Source organism: Pangasianodon hypophthalmus, chromosome 9 (assembly GCF_027358585.1).
Source record: "Pangasianodon hypophthalmus isolate fPanHyp1 chromosome 9, fPanHyp1.pri, whole genome shotgun sequence".
In the NCBI taxonomy this organism is placed as follows: Eukaryota; Metazoa; Chordata; class Actinopteri; order Siluriformes; family Pangasiidae; genus Pangasianodon; species Pangasianodon hypophthalmus.
This window is the reverse complement of record NC_069718.1, coordinates 25030796-25041381: the sequence shown is the minus strand read 5'-3', so window position 1 is coordinate 25041381 and position 10586 is coordinate 25030796. Positions and strand designations below refer to the sequence as shown.

Sequence of the window (10586 nt, the reverse complement as noted above, 5' to 3'; positions counted from 1 at the left end):
TGATATTCTTATTAGTATTTTTAAAATATTTTTCAAAAGTGTGTATTTATTTATGCACATAAAGCACGGTCTAATTAAATCTGCATAAATTAGCTTATTTCCAACTATCTAATCTTTTGATCTTATAATTAAAAAACTCAAGAGAAAGACTTTTGGAGATAATTTGGTTGGAATCTCATTTCTTTATTGTTTAACCAAGAAAATACCATGCACTCTGGGAAATTCCTCTGTAACAGCCTTCTAATTAGGGATAGGAATAAAAGATTTTAATGAATGCAGGTCACGCACAAACTCAACCTTTTTAGTTCTGTATATTGAAAAAACCTGATTTTAAGAAAAATGGTTGTAAAAATACAGCATGGTTAATAAGTTCCCCCTTTAGTTAAAGTGGATTATAAGCTTTATTAAGGAACTTGTATATCATAATTATTTAAACTGACATGCGTATACGTCACGGCTGATTGCTTTAAGACTACGCACGAAGCGAGGCTTCCTCTAAAATTTCATTAAAATGTGGCAATGAAATGTTTACTAAACTGTTCATCAATCTTGGTGGAATTCAATATTTTAATGTATCAAAAGATCAAATACATCACTATATACTGCAATATCATGCTGTTTGCTCATTAAACTCAATACAACAGTAATTATTGATGTATGTGTGTCAATTAGTGTGTTAGGTGTTTGTGTAGTCGCTGTTTTAATGGGATGAGAGATTAACACTCGCTGGACGACAGGCTTTTAACGTGTCACTGAGTCCTGCCCGATGCACGGCTTCACCGGGAGTGAATGGAGTGTAGGCGGGGATGATTTTCGCACAGAGAAAAAACATTTGATGTTTATTGGACGTTTTGCTCTTCATTTGTCCCGCCTGGACACATGGCTCCTTTTGATGATGATTGGTAGACCTGGAACCTCATAACCAATTGCCAATCAGTAAACCAGGAACGATCATGACTGACATCTCAAACTTTCACATATCAGCGCCAGCTGGAATTGCTTGGAGGCTGCTGTATGTTTAACTTGTAAATATTGTAAACAAACCCTAAGTATAAAGTTCGGGTTGACTTTTTGCATTCATTTCTGAAATTTGTTGTTTAGAAGTCTGGCTAGCTAGCTGTCAATCCCTTCTTCAGCTAGCAGCTTAGCTGGCTTTCTGATACAAAATGGCAGACGCTGCTAATGTTGACCCGATTTTAGAAAAGCCTTTTGATGCTCACACTAATGAGAGACTGAAAACTAAACAAAAAGGCAGACCAACGTCCATGATATTTTTTATTACTGCAGTTATGGAAAAGACACATTATGCATGTAATCTGTCCATAAAGGTGAAAACTGAAATTGTCGAAGTTGTCATTTCTACCTGTTTGCTTTAATATACTCTCATGTCACTGTCAGATTAGAGACTTATGAACACGTGTGTACCTTGTGATCACACTTCGGCCAGAAGGAAATGTAGATCTTCACAGAACTTTTTGAGACATGTAGTGGCAGACGTTTGGGAAATACGGGTGCCATTTAATTCCTCTCAAATCACTGTAGGTTCTCAGTGTCAGCTGCATTATACAGTTTGACTCGACAACATCAAAGGGAACAATAGCTGCAATTACACCCGTGCTTTCGCTGCCCGTCTCTGGCTACGAGACTCGGACTCTCTCGGATTGCTCTTTCCTTTTATCTCGCATTGATAATTACGGTACACTTAAACTAAGAGTGCATCTTGTGCATCACAACAATGACTAGTTATGTTAATATCTGATTGAACAAAGACGACGTCTCCACAGAGATCTCTGCGTCATCATTTCCTGCTTCTTCTTTCCTTCAGAAGCCTGGTGAGAGCGTGAACACCTCAGCATGGAGACTAATAAGGAAGGTCTTAAGCAGGGTGTGTATGTCAGTAAAGCCGGCTTGGAAGTGAGAGCACGAGCAAGTGTGTGTGTGTGTGTGTGTGTGTGTGTGTGTGTGTGTGTGTGTTCGGGCTGAAAGCTGTGAGTGGTAGGGAGAGATAAGCAGTAGAGTGTAAGATCTCCTTCCACCGTAAAGGACTTCTGCGGAATGGGATTAGCACAGGCACCAAACTGGACTGAGCCAATAATTAGAGTGTGGACACACAGCCCGAGTATTATCATGTACCATGTGCATTCATGTACCAAAGTCTAGAGAGTCTAAGATGTGCTAGTTGAGTGAAAGAAGAAGAACAAGGAAGCCTGGACTCTTATTTTGGTCCTGTCTTCATCTGCGACTGTCCTTCAGAGTGTCCTGCAGCACAGTTTTAGCTACACACTCTTGCATGTCTGGCTCAGGCAGCCAGCTGTGTTTGTCTGGGTGTGCGTATTTTAATAATAATAAAAAAAAGTGTGATGACACTAGCTATTAGCTGATCATAAACTAGTGTTTGCCCGTGTTACACAAAGAGCTCTGGTGTCAATCTGCTCAGACACCAGGTTTTCCTGGGTCAAACACGGTCTGCGGTGGAACCTACCGGAAGCATACACTCGATGTATCAACAGAAAGAATAAACACACCCAAAATGACATGCAAAGTCATAGACTTTATTAAGATTAACAACACACAAACCAGGGAAATGTTTCCACCCACAATGCCTCAAAGCTACCAGAATGATGCTTGCTCTCAGTAAAGCTTTAAAAAAAGGGGGTAGTCTGTTAATAAAAAGGTAAACCAAATAAAACCAGTCAAAGCTTCAGTCTTCTTCCTGGAAAACTCTGCTCTGCATCCCTCATTTCTCTGTTCCTCCTCTGGCATCATGTCATTGTCCTCCTTTTAATCCTGATTGATCCTGATTGATAATTAAACAATTAGCTATATTTTAACACAAAGTCCATTTTAATAGTTTACGTTTAAATATTGCTAGACTTCATTACATTGTCAGACCTGAGATGATGTCATCGTCCTCTTATTTGCTTTGATTTTGTGTTCAATGGTGAATCAAAAACACTACATGTATTATATGTAAACAGGGAACGAATTTTCACACTTTCGTCTGCGGCAGTCTGAAATTTCACTGTGGAGGCTGCTGCAAAAGTTCCTATGGAAGAAAAACAGTAGACAGCACTCTCTGGTTGATAAGAGGAGGCCCAGATCTACAGGGACTAACAGATCTATTCAACTATTGAGCGTAAAAGAAACAAGTCCAACTCGATGCCAGCGGCGATGGCGGGGACGCCTCCGCCTCCACCACCACCACATCTAGTCCTTCTTGTTACTAATTTGTGTGCCAAAAATACCCTTAAAATATACTTCAAACATAAAATAAGCTATTGAAGAAAAACTATTTTAGACATTTGACCTTGCTGTGACCTTGACTCTGTTTGGATCAATTCCAAAATCTAATCAGTTCGGCCGCTGGTTATGATACTTCCATATAAATCCTACAAACACTTAACCATTAATTTGTTCTTAAGATATCGCACGAATGAGAATCTTCGCACAACCCGAATGCATAATGCTTCCACCACTCACACCAGCTACACTCCATTTTAGGCAACTGCCCTTCATTACAAGCTTAATGAATTACACCTGGGATTGAAAGACATGAACACACTCATTTTGCCAAGTTGGAAACGGGTGTATTTGCTGGTTTGTATCTTTAGAAAATGCAACGGATTGAAACAGTACAACAGTATCATAACGCTCTGAAAAGGTGGTCTGTGATAGACAGAGGTAGATCATGTGACCTGCCCACCCCAGGAGGTAGGATCATGTCTGCAGGTATTTTTAATACAATCGTGATGTCTTGTCTTTACATTTTGTATTTTGAAATTTATCTGTATTATTCATGGATGGAAATGATTTTCATTCCGATCGTCTCTTGCATTATTTATGCACTTAGCTTTGAAATTGTCCTTTGTCTCTTGCTTTTCAGATTATGAAAGAAGAGAAGGATCACTGCTAGCGCAGTCAAAATGTGTCCCAGCACAAGCGAGAATAAATCGGGACAAAAACTCCTCAGTTTTTGAGGCAATGAAAAGTAGCCAATGGGTGTGTGGATGCCCCTCTTGTCCTGGCAGCTACCACTGAGAACTAAGAAACCATAGATCTATATGCTCTCTTTTGCTTTTGCTACCACACATTCACACACACTTTATTCCTCCAGGCCCGAATTAGGTCCTGACAGCAGAGCCATCTGGCATCTGGATAAGAGAAAAGAGCTGAGTGATGCAAAGATCAAAGGCGCGAGTCGAGCTGCACTCCCCGGGCTACTGACAGAGAGAGACGAGCTCCTTACTGGAGACTGTTCTCTAGGATGAAAGCGGAATTGTGGGACTCGTTTAGACAGTCAGTCACAGGACATAAAAACGGGACATCTAAGAACCTAAATGAATGAACTTCATCATAGTGACATTTTCAAAATGAATCATCAAGCATCAGACTCGAGCATCAGGCAGTTTACGGAGCGCTCAGGCTTGCCTCGGAAGCGGAACGTCGGCGCTCGGAATTACGTCATTTTTGGTCTCTGTGCTTTCGAGCTACAAAGTGGAGGAAAACTGCCACGGTTCTCCATGTTCGTCTTTTGTTAGCAACAAACTAGCCAGCTAACTTTAATGAGTGATGTATAGGGTACGTACAGTGATGTTTAGTCAGTGTTATAGATTTAACAAGTGAATGTGTCTGTATGTTGATTGATCCGAAGCTAGTACTTTTATATACAGTAAAACTCATTTAAAGGTAAGATGCACTGGTGTGCTCATGCTGTGAGCAGCCATGTTGATTCGACGTCACTTGCTGCACTCGACATGGGCGTGGTTTACAGCTAAAAACATTTGGTGCACTTGGATGGGTTAAATGCAGAGCACAAATTCTGAGTAAGGGTCACCATACTTGGCCACGAGTCACTTCACTTCACAAAAGACAAACCAACTAAAAATGCCAAACCATTCCAACATTGAAAAATACTGATTCAACAACTAGCATGTTTTTCATTCGATAAATAAACCTAAAGAGAAGGTTTTGCATTGTTTGTGATGCTGCGAGCGAGCGAAATCTAACCAATACTTGAGCCGATCACATCATCATGTAGCTACAATGCTGTGCGTTTTCTCTATTTCTGAATGAGAGCGTGCATATCGCGGTTCTCTGCTAACAGCATTGTTTATAATAATATATATCTCTAAAAATACAGACTCAGAAATTAGTATGTTTTAATAACTGTGGCTGAGAATGTTGTTAAAAATGATTATTTAAGATAACGGTTACAACTACAAGGTCAAACACCGAAGATCCCAGACACTTGAACATTCCCCCCACCACCACATCCGCCTATTATAGGAAGCATAAATCCTAAATCCATAATGCAGCATTACTGAGTGACAGCTTTCCAATAAAGGCTCATTAATGATTCAACCGGTTTTCTCTTGCTCTCTGTGGAGATTTAATGGGTAGCACTTTGCATTAAGGCTCCCTTACCTAACATGAAACATTAATTCACGTTAACAAACCAAGAACTTCAGCATTAATGAACAATAAGTAATCTTACCAAAGAGAATTAACATGTTTTAATTGATGTTTGTTTAAATGTTAATGAAATATCCAGAAATAGTTTATTTATTCCATGACTAAAAATAAGTCTGCATAAATTAGCAAAAATTAAACTACAGCTTGTTTCTAAATGTTGATTAGTTACAGAACTCTACGGTAAAGAAAACGTGTCTTTCAGTCACTGAATTTTGCCTGTTAATAAATACAAACGTTTATTAAAGCTTCATACTGCTCATTTTGGGATTGGTTAATGCGAGTTAATCATTTGGGTTATTATTTTAAATTTGTACATTAATACAACCATTAGCTACTTTGTTACTTATTGTGTATTACATGCAGAAGTACATGCCTTGTCCATGTTAACTGGGTTACAGAATGTCAGCTAAAGCAAATTTAACGTAAAGCATTATCATGTAATGTTACTACAGAATGCTCGAACATTAACTTCTTGGCGACTCCAAAAACTGTCAGCTGGTGGTTGATGAGAATTAACCTAGTACAGACCTGCTGCGAAGCTGAAGAGTCAGTATGCATCTAACGTAACAGGAAATTAATACAGATTAAGAAAGAGGTAGTGCTGCCTAAACCACAGGTACCGTTAAGCTTTTTTAAGGTTGTGTTGGATCTGGAGCCTTTGCTGGGAACACGTTTTCTGGGTAATCCTTCCAGCTTCCAAATGCAAGAATGATCCCAATTTGCATAAACATATCAAAAACCTTTGAAAGCATATGAAAATCTGAATATAATCAGTGCATACGGAACAACTTGCAAATGCAGGAGCAAACAAAACCAAATTATATTTTACCAACCACCATGTCTGCGCTCTAGTCGTCTGAGGGAACTGGACGTTCTCATCTGTTTCAATGATGATCCTAGGCAATGCTAATTTCCTATTCGGTTTAGAAATTACCTTTATATATATATATATATATATATATATATATATATATATATATATATATATATATATATATATACATATACACACACACATATATATACACACATATATACACACACATATATATATATATATATATATATATATATATATATATATATATATATATATATATATATATATATATATATATATACATATATATACACACATGAAACCTGTAATACCTGTAATAAGCTACAAAGTACACACTTAGAAAAAAGGGTTCTTCAGGGTTCTTTAAGGGTTTATTGAATTCCTAACGATTCTTAACTTCCAAAAAAAGGATTCTACTAGGATAGGAAAGCACTCTGTTGTAGGATTCTACACAAAACCTTTAAGAGTTTCCTCAGAGGGACAACCAAAGAACTCTTAAGGATTCAAAATTTTACAAGAGTGCAGGCTGTGATGAATGTGACAGCTGGATGTTCATGTTCATGCTCATGCTCCAGCTGATACTACTGTCCGAGCTAATGAAAACCTTCTGACCAATCAGATTGGAGAATTCGCCAACACTGTGGTATAAACATTGTTAAATGCTCTAACAGGTTTTTGGAGTCCTGCTGCAGGTGGTAGAGCTATGGAAAAAAAAAAAAACTATTTATACTACACAAACTGTGTATGAATATCATTATAATCTGGATATCAATAATATCTAGGATTTATACACATTCCATAAACTTAATTCTGTACAAATTGTGACAGGAGCTCATATTTCCTGTGTAAATTGGAAATCTGATATCTAGGAAGAGTGCAGGAACGACACTTTTCTTTTGCTGATGAAAGGAGTCTTCAACAGTTGTTGTTTGTTAGGAGACGATGAACAGCAACAAGCCGTTAGCAATAGGAGCTTTTGCAAATGTTTCTCCAGTTAATCAGTCACTATACATGAGAGAATGAAGTAATTTACTCCACTAGGTATGTTTCAGGTCCATGGCAAACACTGTATTGTCATCTATTCTGCAGAACACATGCCACAGAAAAGTGTGAAGCTGCTTCAGTTCTTCGCTAATAATCAAGCGCACCATCACATTTTCTGCAGAGATGATAATGACATGTGGAAATGTAGAGCAGCAAGAGCAAACTTTAGAGAGAAGACCCTCTAAAGCATTGGATAACAAGACACCCTTCACTCTGCTGAGCTCAAAGCCTTTTTCTATTGTGTGTGTGTGTGTGTGTGTGTGTGTGTGTGTGTGTGTGTGTGCAGTCTCCTATACCCAGGGATCTTTGTGCAGCAGCAGAGCATCTGACAGATTCCTGTGATATTCATTAGCATCCTCTCTCTCCTCCCCTGTCTCTTCTGTCTCCCAAGAGTGTGTGCGTGTGTGTGTGTGTGTGTGTGTGTGTGTTCGAGAGTATGTGGCATGCAGGAGATCATAAGAGCCATGATGATGAGAGGTTCAGCTCCAGCTGACTGGATGAGATTCATACGACTGAGCAAAGCTGCAGCCTACACAAAGAGCGTGCACACACACACGAACACACACACACACACACACACACACACACACACACACAGTCTGACAGTTCAGCTTCAACTCATCCGTATGTCAAAGAGTTATAAAGTTAGACTTTCAGCTTGCTCTGTTATGTGGGTGGGGGAGCGTTTGGGGACAAACCAGAGGGATAGTGACTAATGCGGTACGCCTGAGCCCCGCTGTACACTTGTGTGATCTCTCTCCCTCTCTCACTGAGCTGAAGGTCATGAGAAAAACTCAAGCAGAAAGTGGTGAGAGAGCTGTACCCTGGGTCTGCTGTGCTCTCCGAGAGACGTACTGCTGACATTGTTACGCGCTCACTTACTTCCTCCTAAGTCTCCCAGACCACACGTTGGCAAGCTATCGGCTGCCAGCTGGTTTTATTCAGCCGGATTTAAGCCCATACTCAGAAAGCATTATATGCTTCAATGTTAATGTGACCTTTAGCTGCTGTGTGCACTATGCGTACTGTTCTAATTTTATTTTTGTGTCATGCTGCATATGGCATGAGTGTGGTTTTTAGTTAAAAACCAGTATCAGTGAAAAAGCAAATGTCTCTAGCTCTGGCTGGCAGAGAGTGTACTGAAAGTCACATCATGGTAATGAGCACATGTTTGTTGGCATAATGCAATTCTTATAGACTCTAGGGCCAGAATTTTGTGGACACCATCACCATCACACCCATATGTGCTTGTTGAATATCACATTCCAGATTTAGTCCCTGTTTCCTGTTATAATAAGCTCCACTCTTCTGGGAAGGCTTTCCACTAGATGTTGGAGCGTGGCTGTGGGGATTTGTGTTCATTCAGCTACAAGAGCATTAGTGAGGTCAGGCGCTGATGTTGGGATGTCGAGGAGGTCTGGGGTTCAGTCGGTGTTCCAGTTCATCCCAAAGGTGTTCAGTGGGGTTGAGGTCAGGGCTCTGTGCAGGACACTCGAGTTCTTCCACTCCAACCTTCACACACCATGTCTTCATGGAGCTCGCTTTGTGCACAGGGGCATTGTCATGCTGGAACAGGTTTGGACCTCTTAGTTCCAGTGAAGGGAAATTATAATGATACAACATACAAAGACATTCTACACAATTGTGTGCTTCTGACTTTGTGGCAACAGTTTGGGGAAGAACCACATGAGTGTGATGGTCAGGTGTCCACAAACTTTTGGCCATAAAGTGTATAATGGAAAATTTGTAAAAGGAAAATACATTATATTATATGATTCCCAACCCAGTATTTAAATCCTTTGTACTTTGAGTGAAAAACGTTGCCCAACTCTGTCCTAAGCCATATTATTTCTACACTGTTGCAGCGCACTGTGGTATTTCAGGAGAGCTCTGGATACTCCACGTTACGCTTCAGCTGCAAGAGGTATCCAAAATTTGATTTTCAGTACTACATACATAAATAGTTTCAATACTGTATTTACATAGTCCATCACTATGCTCACATTGTGTTACATTGTGTATGTTGGGCTCAGTGATGGAGTTTTGATCACGCTCTTTCTTACGCTGCTGATAAACACAGGCAGCAGACGAACACAACGAAACCAGTATGCAAAAAGCAAAACTGCCAACACAAACAACACGGCTAGGCATCAGGCTGACGATCATCCTCCTTTTACAGGAGTGCCTACATTTCCTAACCGCAGTGGGACACGCTGTGTTCGCCACGTAAAATTCCACTTCCTAGTTCGAAACGTTTACTACAGTAGTGTTAGCGACATCATCAGTGGACATGGCAAATGCTACTTTTCAGGAATATAACTTCTGGCTTAAAATATGAAACCTTGTCAGATGAAGATGTATAAATTGATGTGTGCTAGCTATGCAGCTAGCCGACATGCTAGAAAGTGGGTGTGGCTTCTTCAGGAATTTCCTCTAGCGGAGCAAAAATAAACAGAACATTTGGCCACATGAAAAGTGGAATACGGACCTTTAACAATCTGATTCAATGGCGCCAATGGACATCTAGCTTTTATTTACTCACCCTCTCGGCAAAAATATTGTTATGGTATCGCTATACTACAAAAGTGTTATTGCTAACAATGTCAACATTCTGATATTGAGACCATCCTATTTTTGGACTGGTATAGAAATGAAATGGTATCGCCCTCTAAACAGGGCATCCAACAGAATATAAAGTGTGGGTTCATTCATGCGCCAGGAATAAAAACACAAAATATCACAATAATGCTGTTGTTACTCTTCGGCTGCATAGAACAGATAGAATCAGAGTGCAGTAAAGGTTGTCGAAAGCAGATGCTTCAAATAAATCGTGACCACTTTCTCCAAGCCTGTGTGTGGCTGGCTCTCTTGTGAGTGCGTCATCTTGGTCTGTGTGACTGTTTCGCAAAATATTCGCACAAATCAGAGCTTACAGGAGAATTCACATTTTAGAAATTCCCTTTTAAACCTTTAGATGGAAGCATGCCTTATTCAGACAGCAACAGCATGTAATCACACACACACACACACACACACACACACAGAAGAATTACTATGAAAGACATCTCTATATCCCTCTCTCTCTCTCTCTCTCTCTCTCTCTCTCACACACCTTCGATCCCTTATGTTGCATAACTTATGCAACTTTGTGTGTGTGTGTGTGTGTGTGTGTGTGTGTGTGTGTGTATCACCATACAAGAAACCTAATCACCCTTCATGAACTTTTGTC

General features: G+C 39.8%; 1 protein-coding gene across 2 annotated transcripts in view; it reads right to left on the bottom strand.

Moving 5' to 3' along the window:
• The window catches only part of peak1 (pseudopodium-enriched atypical kinase 1), an 85617-nt gene that overhangs the window by 40376 nt on the left and 34655 nt on the right, over positions 1 to 10586 (bottom strand). The window lies entirely within an intron of this gene.